The 18,549-nt window shown below is 44.1% G+C and overlaps 1 long non-coding RNA gene across 1 annotated transcript; it reads right to left on the bottom strand.

Moving 5' to 3' along the window:
- Nucleotides 1-986: 986 nt before the first annotated feature.
- On the bottom strand, nucleotides 987-2,178 carry LOC135527051 (uncharacterized). Its single transcript, XR_010453396.1, has 3 exons — nucleotides 2,064-2,178; nucleotides 1,569-1,676; nucleotides 987-1,299 (listed from the first exon to the last, which is right to left on the bottom strand). It is a non-coding gene; the product is annotated as an uncharacterized LOC135527051 (long non-coding RNA).
- Between the last annotated feature and the right edge of the window lie 16,371 nt (nucleotides 2,179-18,549).

Genomic DNA, 18,549 nt, shown 5'->3' with positions numbered 1-18,549 from the left:
CCATACTTCCCCTCCTTGGCACACTCCTCCCCTCAGTTCACAATCCCAGTCAGGAACCAGATGTCATGGTAACAGTTGGTATGAGGACCCCCGCTCTCCCCCAGCGCAAGTCTTTGGCCACGTCAGCATAGCTGGCCGTGAAATACATACTTGGTGATACGGGCACCACTGCTATCCTTACAATGCATCCTCTCTGTAAATGGCACCTCTGTCTTCTGTAATGCGTGTGACCCCAGCCGGGGACTCATCCTTCACCAAGTCTTCGGTGAAATACCTCGGGCCCCAGGCAGATGGGTCTGGCGTGGGAGGAGAAGAGGATGGGGGTGTGGAGGCGCAGCAGGGCGATATCATGATTGTACAGACTCCGCTGAGAGTCGCAGAGAGGGTGTTTGTACTGCTTTAAAACCTCGTGGTCCTGCTCTGTGCCCTCTTTGGCATAGATGTTATGCTCCCCTGGAGGAGTACAATCAATTAAACAATCTAGTAATCCATTTGTAATCAATCAAAATGTATCAACCTAGAATTTAAGAGTCCTACACAAAGAACATTTTCTAAAAGTAGTGATGACTTAGCTGTGCTAAAAAAAAATATATCAAAAACTGCAGCAGAGGTAAGTCTGGGTCTTCCTTTCCTGTGGCGCTCCTCATGAGAGCCACTTTCATCATAGTGCTTGGTTTAAGGAAACTCATTAAGGAAAGAAAGCCCACAAATGAACGTTTAACAAGGCACACCTGTTAATTGAAATGCATTCCAGGTGAACCTTATGAAGCTGGTTGAGAGAATGCAAAGCGTGTGCAAAGCTGTCATCAAGGCAAAGGGTGGCTACTTTGAAGAATCTCAAATAGAAAATATATTCAGATTTGTTTAACACTTTTTTGGGGGGTTAATACATGATTCCATGTGTGTTATTTCAAAGTTGTGATGTATTCACTATTCTACAATGTAGAAATAAAATAAAAACACTGGAATGACGAGGTGTGTCAACTGATGACTGGTACTGTATGTATACATGCAAATCCAAAGTTAGCAACCACCATCCTTTCTAACACTTGACATCAAGTTCCTCTATACATTAATGTAGTGACATTGTAGTCACACTACTGTAATAACATGTTGCTACACAGTACTTAAGTAAGATTCTGGTAAATGTGTAACCAGATGTGAAATATTTTGGTTACATTCAGGTTTAAAGTTGACTCCATTCTGCAGCAGCTTGTAGCCATCTGCACAGCTACATTGTGCCCCATAGGTGCCACAGAACACATTCTCCGTTATTCACCTTACACTGCCTGGCTGTTACTGGGAAGAGAAACATGCATCATCAACCCACGGCTAAAGAGACATGTTAACATGTAATAGGTTCCAATTGTTATGACTGACATCTGGTTTCCCAACAGTGTTATTACAATGTTTTTATGAGAAACGTCCAGGCGAAGATGGCAGAGCGACCTTAACTGTTGTGACCTGGAAAAACTTGCCCTGAACCAAGTGAAACGGAGGACGTTCCGTCAAGGCCTATGCTCTTTATACGGGCTTGACTCAAGTAAGTGTGCAGTGTGTTTACCTACCTCACAGTTCATCCCAGTGAAGCCTGGTAGACAGGTACAGGTGTAGGAGCCCAGCTCATCATTACAGGACGCCTGGTTCAGACTGGGGCGACTTTCCCTGGTCCTCATCTAAGACACAACACTCATCATTGTTGACATATTACACAATTGAGATGGCATACCAAGATTCATAGCGCTAAACGCTACAGTTTGTTACCCACAAAGCAGCCACCACGACAGTTAATCATTAAGCAAAGCCTTGCCATCATAACCGACCCGAAACTCAATCTGAAAAATCCCTACAGAATCTTTCAAATATCATAAGTATCATAACTCAATACCGTATTCGAGGACTCCCCCCCACCACACACACACACACACACATGTCCACACACACTCACTGAGAGGGAGATGGTAAGGCTGCAACAGTTGCTGCTGGTGTATAACTGTGAGAGTTGTACACTTATTACTAGTGAGAAACCTACTAAAACCATCAGCAGAGAGAGCAGGACTTACCTCCCTGGAACAGCTGGCAGTCCAGCAGCATCACACACCATAGAAGAAATGTGTAAACCGTAGCCATCCCTGTCTGATTCTCTGGTATCACTATATCCCAGTGGAGAGAAAAAAGAACACACTTCTATCATGGACACACGTCCACATTCCAAAGTACAGCAGTCTGTTTACTCTTCAACGACAGAGATACAGAGTAGGTATGCTACCTGCTAGTTTAAAGGCAAAGCTTTGAGGTACTCTGGTGGAAGTTCCCATGTGTGTAAATCATTTTGTAACGGATTGTTTTCAGGTTTTTTCTTTTGAGGGACGTTATTTTTGAATCTCTGTCTTCTTCTAGGTTTGGAATGGAATCAGGAACACACTGTAGCAGAGAGCTCCACCGTCTACAAAAATCCCAACGTTCATTTTCAGTAATATACCACTAGATGGCGCACACGTATATAAAACTGTGTCTACCAATGCTTTGATCGAACATCACATAACCCCCCCCACACACACACACACACACACACAGCGATGAAATGGCTAAGGCCCAGAGTTTTCACTGATCAGCTCACATAGGACCAGGAGTGTGTACTGGCCAAGGTTAACCATAGACTCACCACAGGGTAATGCAGCTCTCCTGGGTTCTGTGAGGATAGTGCAGATTAGGGTTGTAAAATTCCATGAGCGTTCAATAAATTCCCTAGTTTTCAATAAATCCTGGTCGGAGGATTCCGGATTTTCCTGCTTATTCCTTTATTCCTTATTGAACGTTCCTGGAATTTTACAACCTTAATGCTGATGCAGCGTATTGCTGAGGGTCAGTGTCTGTGGAGCCCCAGTGTCATTATGTGGTCTGGTCTGGAAAATACAAGCCCTGGCCCCATCTCCTTCTCCATGAGAGTCCCCAGGCTGCTCTGATGGAGTGTTGTATTGACCCAGACCATTTATATTTCATTGAGTCGTTAAAATGCTAAATAATTCATACTTAAGTAATTAACACTGTCTTTTTGATGTACAGTCGATTCATCTCATGTCATAAAATCAAAATACAGTGTTTCAGACTTTATGAGGGAGGTTAGTGTAGTTGAAACATGATGACTTTGTTTTGATAGCCTTCACAACTCAACACAGCTGCTGCTGTTGCTGCAGCTGATTTTTCTTTTCACAACGTTATTCAAATGCGTTATTCAAATGCTCCTGCATTTATCCATGTAATCGCCTCAGACCTGTGAGAGAACAGGCATTTCTGTGCCAACGACAGCATTTAAATCAAATGCATAATGCACATTCTCAACAGTCTGATTCACAGCCCAGTTGGACACACTCAGGTGAGTATGAATGGTCTGGGGAGACATCCAAACAAGGCTGTGTAAGATCAGTGGTTCCCAAAAAGGGGTACTAGGACCCCTGGGGGTACTTGGCTTATCCACGTGGGGGACTTGAGAAAACTCATGAGACCTTAGGCTTACTGGTGAAATGCACGAGGGGGTACTTCAGTGGTATTCCAGAGCAAAATTCAGCTGGTGGTACAGTGACAAAGGTTGGGAACAACTGTGTTAGATGGGAGAGCAGGAATGGAGGAGGGGAGGACAGAGAAGTAGTGTGATTTATAAAGCCAGGACATTGATTTTCTTGACGTGCCTCTCTCTGCGTCCAGGGCACAGTTGGGAACTGGTTGCCTGCTCCAATTAGATTGTTCTCTACAATTGGGGATCAGAGCCGGGTCTAGCAGATAATACAAACTGATGCCTGCACAGTGTCATCGATTGTACAGTAGCTCTTGGGGAAGGCAAGGCAAGGCAAGTTTGGTTGGGAGGGAGGGAGGGATGGTGTGGCACATTGAGGTCCTGTGTTTATAGATTTTACACACGCACAGCCCTTTCATCTCTTGGTGACTGTCAATACACTCAGAATGCTTTCCAAGGAATTCAACCATCATGTACAAACATAAGATCAGATAATGCTTGGAGTTTGAATGTTTACACTCTCCTCCAGCTCTGTTAGTCCAATAGATCAAATCAAAGTGTATCGATCGGGTACACATTGCAGTCAAATGTCAAACGAGTACACAAATAATAAATATAATAGATTAAAAAAATGGAAATCAAGAAATGGCGGCACTAATCCAATGAACAACCAAAATATCCCCGTAACAGTAATCCGAATGTGTAACTAACAGGTAGTGAGTGTGCATCACCTAGTAGGCGGCTAGTGATGGCTGTTCAACAATCTGATGGCCTGGTGATCAAGCTGTCTCTCGGTTCCGGCTCTGATGCACCTGTACTGTCTCCGTCTGCTAGAAGGTAGTGGTGTAAACAGTCAGCGGCTCGGATGACTGAGGTCCTTAATAATCTTCTTGGCCTTTGACACAGAGTGCTGTAAATGTCCTGGAGGGCAGGCAGCTGGCCCCTGGTGATGCGTTGGGCTGACTGCACCACCCTCTGGAGAGCAATGCGGTTGAGGGAGGTGCAGTTGCCGTGCCAGGCGGAGATGCAGCCCCACAGAATGCTCTCAATGGTGCATCTGCAGAGGTTTGTGAGGGTCTCTTCAGCCACCTGAGGTTGTAGAGGCGCGGTTGTGCTTTCTTCACCTTGATGTGGGGACGATTTCAGGTCCTCAATGATGTGCACACTGAGGAACTATAAGCTTTTGACACTCTCCACTACAGCTCCTTCAATGATATGGGCGTGCTCACTCTTCTGTCTCCTGTAGTCCATGACCAGCTCCTTTGTTTTGTTGACATTGAGGGAGAGGTTATTTTCCTACCACCCCTCTGCCAGGGCTCTAACTTCATTGCCTCATCATTGTTGGTAATCAGGCCTACCATAGTCTTGTTGTCAGCAAATCAGCCCGACCACTGTTGTGTCGTCAACAAACTTGATGATTTGAGGTGGTGTCGTGCATGGCCACGTAGTCATAGGTGAACAGAAAATAGAAGAGTGGGCTGAGCACACAACCCTGGTGGGCCCACTTGTTGGGAATCAGCGTGGAGGAGGTGTTGTTGCCTTCCCTCACCAACTGGGGTCGGCCCATCAGGAAATGTAGGACCCAGCTGCACAGGGAGTAGTTCAGACCTAAGGCCCTGAGCTTAGTGATGAGCTTGGAGGGCACCATGGTGTTGAAAGCTGAGATGTATTCGATGAGCAGCATTCTCACGTAGGTATTCCTCTTTTCCAGGGGGGAAAAGGCAGTGTGCAGTGCACTGCAGTGCTCTGTGTTTTCCTTGAAGCGGGCGAGGTAGGGAGGTAGGCATCTGTCTGGTTTTTCTTTTATAATCCACGATTGTCTGAAATCCCTGCCACATGCGTCTCGTTTCTGAGCTGTTGAAATACAACACCACTTTGTCCTTGTGTTGTCTTTTTGCCGCTTTGATTATCTTGCTTAGGTTATAGGTGTTCTGTTTGTACTCATCCATGTTTCCAGTCACTTTTCCCTTGTGGTGGTTTGCGCTTTCAGTTTTGAGAAAATGCTGACATGTTCTAAATGTCACTGTAGGAACAACATACTCTATGCACATCCTGATGAACCCAGAGACAGTCAGTGTCTTCATTGATGTTACGTCCAAAGGCGGCCCTGAACATATTCCAGTCCGCGTGTTCAAAACATTCCTGTAGCATGCATTCCGATTGGTCAGACCAGCGTTGAACAGACCTTACCACGGGTGCTTCCTGTTTTCATTTCTGCATATAGGTGGGGAGGAGCAGAATGGAGGCATGATCTGATTTGCCAAAGGAGGGCCAAGTAGGGCTTTGTATCCGTATCGGAATGGAGACAAAAAATGGTCTAACGTATTTTTTCTGCAAGTGTGACAAGAGATTTGTTGGAGGTATTTCGGGAGAATTTTCCTTAAATTTCCTTTTGATAATGCCTCTGCTGTTCCCAATTTGATCAATGTCCCGTGTAATTCCAGCGTGGTGTTGTCTTGTGTAGGGATGTACACAGCCGTCATATAAACACCTGAGAATTCTATCGGGAGACAATGGGGTCGGCATTTGATCGTGAGGTATTGCAGGTCAGAGGAACAGAAATTATTAAGGATTTATACAGTCCTACAATCACACCATAAGTTGTTGTTCATGAAACAAACTCCTCCGCCTTTATTTTTGCCTGTACGTGCAATGTATGGAAAAACCCCTAGGCTGTATAGCCTGGTCAAGCACCTCCCCCCATCAGCCAGAGTCTCTGTAAGGCAGATTACCGTAGTCTTTTGTATCTCTCTGGTGGGAAATCTCAACTAAAATGGTGCCGGAAGAAATGGCAGCAGTTTTACGGGCTCTCAAACAATTGTGCTATTATGTGGGGGTTGTTGCGTTATTTGTAACTTATTTTGTACATAATGTTTCTGCAACCGTATCTTACGGCAGAAAAGAGCTTCTGGATATCAGCGATCACTCACCTCGTATTAGACGAAGATTGTTTCAACAACAAGCAAGACTCACATGATATTCTCCAAACACCTAGCAGGGTCGACATCCTAATTATTCGCAAGAGGAAGCGATGCAGGACGAAGAGCCGGATGCCTCGTCAGGACCCACAGAAGAAGAGTAGGAAAGCTGCCGTTACGTCAATATTACTCGCCAACGTGCAATAATTGGACAATAAATTAGACAAGGTACGATCACAAATATCCTACCAACGGGACATCAAAAACTGTAATATCCTATGTTTCACGGAATCGTGGCTGAATGACGACATGGATATTCAGCTAGCGGGAAATATGCTGCTCCGGCAGGATAGAACAGCAGGTAAGCTGGTAAACTGGGCGCGGTCTGTGCATATTTGTAAACAACATTTGGTGCACGAAATCTAAGGAAGTCTCTAGATTTTGCTCGCCTGAAGTTTATTGTGTATATTGTGATAAACTGCAGGCCACACTACTTGCCTAGAGAGTTCTCAGCTATACTTTTTGTGGCTGTTTATTTACCACCACAAACAGATGCTGGCACTCAGTCAGCTGTATAAGGAAATAAGCAAACAGGAAACCACTCACCCGGCGCTCCTAGTGGCTGGAGACTTTAATGCAGGGAAACTTAAATCAGTTCTACCAAATCTCTATCAACATGTTAAATGTGCAACCAGAGGGGAAAAAAATTCTAGATCACCTGTACTCCACACACAGAGACTCGTACAAAGCTCTCCCTCATCCTCCATTTGGTAAATCCGACCACAACTCTGTCCTCCTGATTCATGCTTAGAAGAAAAAATGAAAGCAGGAAGCACCAGTGACTTGGTCTATAAAAAAGTGGTCAGATGAAGCAGATGCTAAACTACAGGACTGTTTTGCTATCACAGACTGGAACATGTTCCGGGATTCTTCCGATGACATTGAGGAGTACACCACATCAGTCACTGGCTTTATCAATAAGTGCATCGAGGACGTCGTCCCCACAGTGACTGTACGTACACGTACCGATGTGGCAGGGCTTTGCTACTGTATTTTAATTATTCCAATATGTTTTCATTAATTGAATTCCCTTAATCTATTTCATGAGAATTTGTAAGATTCTTGTTTGCATAAAATAGACGGAGACCAGTCTTATCAATAATAGGTAGCAGAATTTATTCTCGTAGCTCGCTGCCACGTTACCACAAGCAACAGTTTATATACAATAACATGACGTCATTTCATTGCTTCTAGAATGAATCCCCTCCTCCCGACCTAGAATTAAGTGAGTTTAAAAGTTCATTCCAACTCACTAACACACTCACAGGTCACACAACATAACTGAATTAACTCTTGATCCCTCACCATTATCGATAACCACTTAGCTGAAAGTTCTAATTAACAGAAAACCTAGGAATGCACTCACTGCCTTATCTAAAATACCCCAGAGCTCAGTTTTGTCTGTTCAACCATAGGTTAACGACCCTATCTGCTTACTTAACCCACTCCTCTCCAGACTAGTTTGGAATGGTGTTCGTTATATTTAATTACTCCTTGTTCATGCCACATAATCCCTTCTTATGAACTCATATTGTTAATCAGATATAATAAAACATAAAACAGTATAAGTTTACTTAGAACTGTAACTATTTAAAATGAGGATATTGTTTAGTCATTTATTCACAATATTCCTAACAGGCTTGCAAACCATTACAGATTACAAAGGGAAGCACAGCTGCGAGCTGCCCAGTGACACAAGCCTTCCAGATGAGCTAAATCACTTCTATGCTCACTTAAAGGGAAGCAACACTGCGGCATGCATGAGAGCATCAGCTGTTCCGGACGACTGTGTGATCACGATCTCCACAGCAGACATGAGTAAGACCTTTAAACAGGTCAACATACACAAGGCTGCGGGGCCAGACGGATTACCAGGACGTGTGCTCCGGGCATGTGCTGACCAACTGGCAGGTGTCTTCACTGACATTTTCAACATGTCCTTGACTGAGTCTGTAATACCAACATGTTTCAAGCAGACCACCATAGTCCCTGTGCCCACAAACACAAAGGCAACCTGCCTAAATGACTACAGACCCGTAGCACTCACCTCCGTAGCCATGAAGTCCTTTGAAAGGCTGGTTATGGCTCACATCAACACCATTATCCTAGAAACCCTAGACCCACTCCAATTTGCATACTGCCCCAACAGATCCACAGATTATGCAATCTCTATTGCACTCCACACTGCCCTTTCCCACCTGGACAAAAGGAACACCTATGTGAGAATGCTATTCATTGACTACAGCTCAGCATTCAACACCATAGTGCCCTCAAAGCTCATCACTAAGCTAGGAACCTGGGACTAAACACCTCCCTCTGCAACTGGATCCTGGACTTCCTGACAGGGCTCCCCCAGGTGGTAAGGGTAGGTAGCAACACATCTGCCACGCTGATCCTCAACACTGGAGCTCCACAAGGGTGCGTGCTCAGTCCCCTCCTGTACACCCTGTTCACCCACGACTGTATGGCCAGGCACGACTCCAACACCATTATTAAGTTTGCAGACGACACAACAGTGGGCGGCCTGATCACTGACAACGATGAGACAGCCTATAGGGAGGAGTCAGAGACCTTGCTGGGTGGTGCCAGAATAACAACCTATCCCTCAACATAACCAAGACTAAGGAGGTGATTGTGTACTACAGGAAAAGGAGCACTGAGCACGCTCCCATTCTCATCGACTGGGCTATCATGGAGCAGGTTGAGAGCATCAAGTTCCTTGGTGTCCACATCAACAACGAACTAGAATGGTCCAAACACACCAAGACAGTCGTGAAGAGGGCACACAGTACCATAATCACACACCATAAGGAAGAGGGCACACAGTCCAATCACACCATAAGTTGTTGTTCATGAAACATACTCCTCCGCCTTTGTTTTTCCTGTAAGTAATTTTTGCCTGTACTTGCAATGTATGGAAACCCCCCTAGGCTGTACTGTTACTTTTTTGCCTCCAACTCAACCCCTCTTTTACACTGATGCTACTCTCTGTTTATCATATATGCATCGTCCCTTTAACTATACATTCATGTACGTACTACCTCAATTGGCCCGACCAACCAGTGCTCCCGCACATTGGCTAACCGGGCTATCTGCATTGTGTCCCATCACCCGTCAACCCCTCTTTTTTACGTTACTGCTACTCTCTGTTCATCATATATGCATAGTCACTTTAACCATACCTACATGCACATACTACCTCAATAAGCCTGACTAACCGGTGCCAGTATATAGCCTTGCTACTGTTATTTTCAAATTTCTTTTTACTGTTTTATTTCTTTACTTACCTACACACACACACACACACCTTTTTTCACACTATTGGTTAGAGCCCGTAAGCAAGCATTTCACTGTTGTATTCGGCGCACGTGACAAATAAATACAATTTTATTTGAAATCTCTTCTCTGAGCTCGCAAAGTTTATTGTCCAGACACTGTAAATTAGCAAGTAATATACTAGGAAGAAGAGAGTGGTTTGCCATTTTCCTTGTTTAGATTGGAATGCCAGCTCGCATTCATATTCTTTAGTGGCTTCTTTTGGGAAAATTGGCTCCAATGATGAATGAAACTGCTTCAGGTAATCCAGACTGCTTCAGGTAACCAAGGATCCAGCTCCTGAAAACCGAATTTGTGGTGATTAATCTCCATTCTGATGTCCAGAAGTGCTTGTCAGTCATAGGAAATAATACTATAAACTTTCTGAGCAAATAAAGTAGAAAATAACACAATATTAAACAACAACTGCAATGTTGGCTGGGAGCAAGCAACAGGGCGACCATCATCCATGCCATCTTGTTCTTCCACCATCTTCATCTTAGATCTAAAATAGTGACCAAAGCCAAGGGACTAAATTACAAGTAACATCAATGAGTATTAATTGTGTTGAATTGCAATTCCTTAGTTCAATTATCAGTATCTGATCAGTAACTGAGTACCACCACCAGGGGGGAGAACTAAAGAATGTTCCTGTCAGAGGCGGCAGTCTGTCTAGTGGAGATCTCAATTGCATACTCCTCGCATCCTCTTTCCTTGCCTCCTTCTCAAAACCCATTGGAAGAGAAGGTCCAAGGTGAGGGACCTCTGGCTTTCTCATCCTATGGGTTTTGAGAAGGCGAGGAGGAGAGAGAAGAGTGCAATTGAGATCTTCCCGAGCAGTGTCTACCCTCCTATCGAGCCAAATCACCCAGGAGAGGGGAACTGACTTGGGGAAGCCAGTAGTCATGGGTTGGAGATCATTGGTACTTGCCCGCGAAGCAGCAAGAGGAACTGCCCCTCCCTACCTCCAGACTATGCTCAAACCCTACACCCCAACCCTACCTCTTCAAAGAGTATCTTAAATAATCCCACAGCACCCCCACTCGCACCCCGAGCAACTGCTAAATGATTCAAATTTCAATGTAAAGTGTCGGTGCCTTGGCTGTCCTGTACAATCCAATATGTTTGCTCTGTGTCGATTAGAGTATAGACTTCTGAAACTGAATTACGCTTCTCAAGGCTCCTCTCCAGACTCTCTGTTCAGTGTAAAGGTCTTAGCAGCAAAGCTCTGCCAAACCTATCACTTTGTCTGTCTGGGAGTAACTTCTCCTCTCTGTAAATCCTCTCCCCGTGTCCTCAAAGCGCCCACATCTCTCTTTGTGTTAAAGTATTAATCTGAGCAGGCTCTGTATCTGAGGTACTGCTTCCATCTTACAATCTCATTCATACCATTAGAATTATGTATGATTTCTAAACATGACTTATCTGTCCTCATCTGACTGGTGTAGGAGGAATCAGAGCTTTGTGTTGGTGCCAAAGTAATGGACTTGAGGGCAAGAGGAAACATTTTTATTTCAAAGAGTTGAACGTGTTGACATTGGACAAGGGTGGCATTTGATGGCTTTCTGGTTGAATGGAATAGTACAGATAATCCCTGGAGGGAAATGACCAGGGACATCTGATTCATAATACCTGACATTGCTCTGCCTGGGGCTCTTAAAATATAGTAATTCACAAGCATACAGCCTATTTAGGTTAGTTTCCACTGCTGATCCTCCATCCTCCTCAGCAAGACAGACAGGCCTTACATAATCAGCACAGGAGGACAGTCAAGATGACAAGGTTATGCCTGTCAGTGTGCATTATAGCAAATGTCTGAGTGGGGAGAGTACTCTGCTGTGCTGTGCTGTGCTTCTTAGTGATTAGATCAGATTTTTCTGATCTAATCAATGCCAAGAGTGTCCAAAGCTGTCATCAAGGCAAAGGGTGGCTACTTAAATATATTTTAATTTGTTTAACACTTTTCTTTTGGTTACTATATGATTTCATATGTGTTATTTCATAGTTTTGATGTCATTCTACAATGTAGAAAATAGTACAAATACTTACAAAGCATGTAGAGGTCTGTAATTTTTTATCATAGGTACAATTCAACAGTGAGAGATGGAATCTAAAACAATAATCCAGAAAATCACATTGTATGATTTTTAAGTAATTCCTTTGCATTTTATTGCGTGACATAAGTATTTGATGCATCAGAAAAGCAGAACTTAATATTTGGTACAGAAACCTTTGTTTGCAATTACAGAGATCATACGTTTCCTGTAGTTCTTGACCAGGTTTGCACACACTGCAGCAGGGATTTTGGCCCACTCCTCAATACAGACCTTCTCCAGATCCTTCAGGATTCGAGGCTATCGCTGGGCAATACGGACTTTCAGCTCCCAAAGATTTTCTATCCGGTTCAGACCGGCGAGGCCACTCCAGGACCTTGAGGTGCTTCTTACGGAGCCACTCCTTAGTTGCCCTGGCTGTGTCTTTCGGGTCGTTGTCATGCTGGAAGACTCAGCCACGACCCATCTTCAATGCTCTTGCTGAGGGAAGGTGGTTGTTGGCCAAGATCTCGCAATACATGGCCCCATCCATCCTCCCCTCAATACGGTGCAGTCATCCTGTCCCCTTTGCAGAAGAGCATCCCCAAAGAATGATGTTTCCACCTCCATGCTTCACGGTTGGGATGGTGTTCTTGGGGTTGTACTCATCCTTCTTCTTCCTCCAATCATGGCGAGTGGAGTTTAGACCAAAAAGCTCTATTTTTGTCTCATCAGACCACATGACCTTCTCCCATTCCTCCTCTGGATCATCCAGATGGTCATTGGCAAACTTCAGACGGGCCTGGACATGCGCTGGCTTAAGCAGGGGGACCTTGTGTGCGCTGCAGGATTTTAATCCATGACGGCGTAGTGTATTACTAATGGTTTTCTTTGAGACTGTGGTCCCAGCTCTCTTCAGGTCATTGACCAGGTCCTGCCATGTAGTTCTGGGCTGATCCCTCACCTTCCTCATGATCATTGATGCCCCACGAGGTGAGATCTTGCATGGAGCCCCAGACCGAGGGTGATTGACCGTCATCTTGAACTTCTTCCATTTTCAAATAATTGCGCCAATGGTTGTTGCCTTCTCATCAAGCTGCTTGCCTATTGTCCTGTAGCCCATCCCAGCCTTGTGCAGGTCTACAGTTTTATCCCTGATGCCCTTACACAGCTCTTTGGTCTTGGCCATTGTGGAGAGGTTGGCGTCTGTTTGATTGAGTGTGTGGACAGGTGTCTTTTATACAGGTAACGAGTTCACAGATGTAGTTAATACAGGTAATGAGTGGAGAACAGGAGGGCTTCTTAAAGAAAAACTAAGAAGAACTGTGAGAGCCGGAATTCTTACTGGTTGGTAGGTGACCAAATACTTATGTCATGCAATAAAATGCTAATTAATTACTTAAAAATCATGCAATGTGATTTTCTGGATTTTTGTTTTACATTCAGTCTCTCACAGTTGAAGTGTACCTATGATAAAAATTACAGACCTCTCCATGCTTTGTAAGTAGGAAAATTGGCAGTGTATCAATTACTTGTTCTCCCCACTGTATATATACATACATACAGTGGGGCAAAAAAAACGTATTTAGTCAGCCACCAATTGTGCCAAAGTTCTCCCACTTAAAAAGATGAGAGAGGCCTGTCATTTTGGAAAATAAGTATTTGGTCAATAACAAAAGTTTATCTCAATACTTTGTTATATACCCTTTGTTGGCAATGACAGAGGTCAAACGTTTTCTGTAAGTCTTCACAAGGTTTTCACACACTGTTGCTGGTATTTTGGCCCATTCCTCCATGCAGATCTCCTCTAGAGCAGTGATGTTTTGGGGCTGTTGCTGGGCAACACAGACTTTCAACTCCCTCCAAAGATTTTCTATGGGGTTGAGATCTGAAGACTGGCTAGGCCACTCCAGCACCTTGAAATGCTTCTTACGAAGCCACTCCTTCGTTGCCCGGGCGGTGTGTTTGGGATCATTGCCGTGCTGAAAGACCCAGCCACGTTTCATCTTCAATGCCCTTGCTGATGGAAGGAGGTTTTCACTCAAAATCTCACGATACATGGCCCCATTCATTCTTTCCTTTACACGGATCAGTCGTCCTGGTCCCTTTGCAGAAATACAGCCCCAAAGCACGATGTTTCCACCCCCATGCTCCACAGTAGGTATGGTGTTCTTTGGATGCAACTCAGCATTCTTTGTCCTCCAAAAATGACGAGTTGAGTTGTTACCAAAAAGTTATATTTTGGTTTCATCTGACCATATGACATTCTCCCAATCTTCTTCTGGATCATCCAAATGCTCTCTAGAAAACTTCAGACGGGCCTGGACATGTACTGACTTAAGCAGGGGGACACGTCTGGCACTGCAGGATTTGATTCCCTGGCGGCTTAGTGTGTTACTGATGTTAGGCTTTGTTACTTTGGTCCCAGCTCTCTGCAGGTCATTCACTAGGTCCTCCATTTCCTAATAATTGCTCCCACAGTTGATTTCTTCAAACCAAGCTGCTTACCTATTGCATATTCAGTCTTCCCAGCCTGGTGCAGGTCTACCATTTTGTTTCTGATGTCCTTTGACAGCTCTTTGGTCTTGGCCGTAGTTGAGTTTGGAGTGTGACTGTTTGAGTTTGTGGACAGGTGTCTTTTATACTGATCACAAGTTCAAACAGATGCCATTAATACAGGAAACGAGTGGAGGACAGAGGAGCCTCTTAAAGAAGAAGTTACAGGTCTGTGAGAGCCAGAAATCTTGCTTGTTTGTAGGTGACCAAATACTTATTTTCCACCCAAAATTTGCAAATAAATTCCTACAATGTGATTTTATGGATTTTTTTTCTCATTTTGTTTGTCATAGTTGAAGTGTACCTATGATGAAAATTACAGGCCTCTCTCATCGTTTTAAGTGGGAGAACTTGCACAATTGGTGGCTGACTAAATACTTTTTTGCCCCACTGTGTGTATATAAGAAACATCCTCTCACTGTCAACTGCGTTTATTTTCAGCAAACTTAACATGTGTAAATATTTGTGTGAAAAAACAAGATTCAGCAACTGAGACATAAATTGAACAAGTTCCACAGACATGTGACTAACAGAAGTGGAATAATGTGTCCCTGAACAAAGGGGGGGTCAAAATCAAAGTAACAGTCAGTATCTGGTGTGGCCACCAACCACATTTAAGTGCAGCAGTAATTCTCCTCCTCATGGACTGTAGCAGATTTGCCAGTTCTTGCTGTGAGATGTTATCGCACTCTTCCACCAAGGCACCTACAAGTTCCCAAACATTTCTGGGGGGAATGGCCTTAACCCTCACCCTCCGATCCAACAGGTCCCAGACATGCTCAATTGGATTGAGATCCAGGCTCATCGCTGGCCATGGTAGAATACTGACATTCCTGTCTTGAAGGAAATCGCGCACAGAATGAGCAGTATGGCTGGTGTCATTGTCATGCTGGAGGGTCATGTAAGGATAAGCCTGCAGGAAGGGTACCACATTATATTTATTGATTTATTTTTATTTCACCTTCATTTAACCAGGTAGGCTAGTTGAGAACAAGTTCTCATTTGCAACTGCGACCTGGCCAAGATGAAGCATAGCAGTTCGACACACACAACAATACATAAACATACACGTACATAAACATACACATACATACATAAACATACACAACAATACAAACATACACAACAATACATAAACATTCGCATACATAAACATACACAACAATACATAAACATACACAACAATACATAAACATACACATACATAAACAAATATACAGCCAATATTACAGTATGAAAAAAAGAAGAGGAGGATGCCTTCCCTGTAACGCACAGCGTTGAGATTTCCTGCAATGACAACAAGCTCAGTCTGATGATGCTGTGACACACTGCCCCAGACACGGATCTTCCACCACCAAAATCGATCCTTGCTCCTGAGTACAGGCCTCGGTGTAACGCTCATTCCTTCAACGATAAACGTGAATCCGACCATCACCCATGGTGAGACACAACTGTGACTCATCAGTGAAGAGCACTTTTCGCCAGTCCTGTCTGGTCCAGCGACGGTGGGTTTGTGCCCATTGGCGACGTTGTTGCCAGCGATGTTTAGTGAGGATCTGCCTTACAAGAGGCCTACAAGCCCTCAGTCCAGCCTCTCTCAGCCAGTCTGAGCACTGATGGAGGGATTGTACGTTCCTGGTGTAACTTGGGCAGTTGTTGTTGCCATCCTGTACCTGTCCCGCAGATGTGATGTTCAGATGTACCGATCCTGTGCAGGTGTTGTTACACGTGGTCTGCCACTGCGAGGAAGATCAGCTCAATCAGCTGTCTGTCCTGTCTCCCTGTAGCGCTGTCTTAGGCGTCTCACAGTATGGACATTGTAATTTATTTCCCTGCAGTCCTCATGCCTCCTTGCAGCATGCCTAAGGCACGTTCACGCAGGGACCCTGGGCATCTTTCTTTTGGTGTTTTTCAGAGTCAGTAGAAAGGCCTCGTTCGTGTCCTAAGTTTTCATAACTGTGACCTTAATTGCCTACCGTCTGTACGCTGTTAGTGTCTTAACGACCGTTCCACAGGTGCATGTTCATTAATTGTTTATGGTTCATTGAACAAGCATGGGAAACAGTGTTTAAACCCTTTACAATGAAGATATGTGAAGTTATTTGGATGTTTACGAATTATCTTTGAAAGACAGGGTCCTGAAAACGGGATGTTTCTTTTTTTGCTGAGTTTATATATATATATATATATATTTTTTATATACACCCACACACACATTTACAACTGTATCAATGATTCATGTCCATTAGGGTGGGGGGGGGGCAGGAGGGGGACAGTGTGAGCAAGTAGCTGCTTGGTGGTGGCTATTCAGCAGCCTGATGGTCTGGGGGTAGAAACCTTTGGCCAGTCGGATCGTTTTTACCATGATGCTCCTATATTGCCAGTGTCTGAGTGATGGAAGCCGGGAGAACAGGCCGTGGCTCGGTGTTTGAGGTCCTTGTTGGTCTTCTTGGCCTTCTTGGGACACCTGGTGTTGTAGGTGTCCTGGATGGCAGGCAGTGTGCACCCAAGGGTGCATTCGGCTGAGCGTACCACACACTGTAAGAGCCTTGCGGTCAGCGGCGGTGGAGTTGCCAAGCTAGCCCGTGATGCAGCCCAAATTTATGCTCTCGATGGTGCTCCTGTAGAACACTGTGTGGGCCCTCAGGAACTGGCCAAATTTCTTCAGCATTCTGAGGTTGAAGAGTTGCTGTTGTGCCTTCTTCACCATGGTGTCTGTGTGTTTTGACCATTTCACCTACTCTGAGATGTGCACACCAGAGTATGTGAGTAGAGCTGGAAGGAGCGAGGAGCAGAGCTCGCCCAATTTGACTGGAGCAAGGAGCCAGTTTCAAAAAGGCTGGTGCTTCGGCTTTCTCGCCCGCTCCAGTTGCCCTCCAGGAGCGCTCACTTCACGAGGTCAGGGCATGCCCGGCCCAGAATGCATTTGTAGGCTACTTGTATGCTGCTATAGCCCCTTGCTTTAGCTACTGTCATAGAGGATGCTAAATATCTTCATCAAGAAACGAATAAATCAGTGTGCCTTACAAAGATGAGTACCAAGAGCGGGAGTGCAGTTATGTACTGTAGTGTGCACAACCAAAGAATCATTGGGGCGGCAGTGTAGCCTAGTGGTTAGAGCGTTGGACTAGTCACTGGAAGGTTGCAAGTTCAAACCCCCTTGCTGACAAGGTACAAATCTGTCGTTCTAGGCCGTCATTGAAAATAAGAATTTGTTCTTAACTGACTTGCCTAGTTAAATAAAGGTAAAATAAAAAAAAATTGTGGAATATGAAAAGACACGAATTCCAAAAGCATGATTGTGTTCTTAGCACATGCACATGCAAACAAAAATGGAATGAGATGGGTAGCTAGCTGTGTCATTTTAGCGAAGTCTTTATAAACTAAAAATCTGATCTCTTAAAGGTTTCATTCATTTTTGTACTATTGTCTATACAATAAGCTATCATTGATTTTGGCCCAACAGGCCTGACATTTTATCTCTTTCATGGAGCTTGCTGTTTTGATAGGGTTATTTTTGCTAAAAGCCTTTAGGCCTACCTATTGAAAAATAAAAATCAACTCCACATCCCTGCCCAGCCTGGCAAGCGTGGCCCAAAGGGTGTTTAGCATCCCCAGTGGCTCTGCAAGTGTGGAGAGGATATTCTCCACTGCTGGCCTGCTCCCCATCACATGAACCTGAAGCCATAGACTCTGGCCAAATGTTTAAAAGTGAATTCAAAGGCACTGTAGACTAAGCTAATAAGGTATTTTTCATTGAATTGTTATTGTGAATTCAAAGTGAGTCACAACCTATATGCACAATTTATAGAATATACTGTAATGATTTAATACAACAAAATGCTGTTTAAATGTTAAGTGCTTAATGTCCCTGCCAGCCTAGTGTCAAACTCGCAAATGCTTCCCAATGTATTTATTTGTAGGCTATATCCTTGAAATAATAGGCTTAGAAATATGTAGCCTATTTGAAATAAGCACTTCTTACAGTAACCTTTTCATGTTGTTTATTAAAATACTTTTGATTCAAATCATATGGTTTGGTTTCAATACTTTAATAGGTCCAAGTAGTCACAAAAATAGATTGGTCTTGGTTAAATTGTGATTTTAATGAATGAAGCAAATTTTGAGTGTCAGTTTTTTATTTTTGTGAGTG

Source organism: Oncorhynchus masou, chromosome 32, assembly GCF_036934945.1.
Source record: "Oncorhynchus masou masou isolate Uvic2021 chromosome 32, UVic_Omas_1.1, whole genome shotgun sequence".
Taxonomy (NCBI): domain Eukaryota; kingdom Metazoa; phylum Chordata; class Actinopteri; order Salmoniformes; family Salmonidae; genus Oncorhynchus; species Oncorhynchus masou.
The sequence above is the reverse complement of the archived record's forward strand: the minus strand, read 5'-3'. Positions and strand labels throughout refer to the sequence as shown.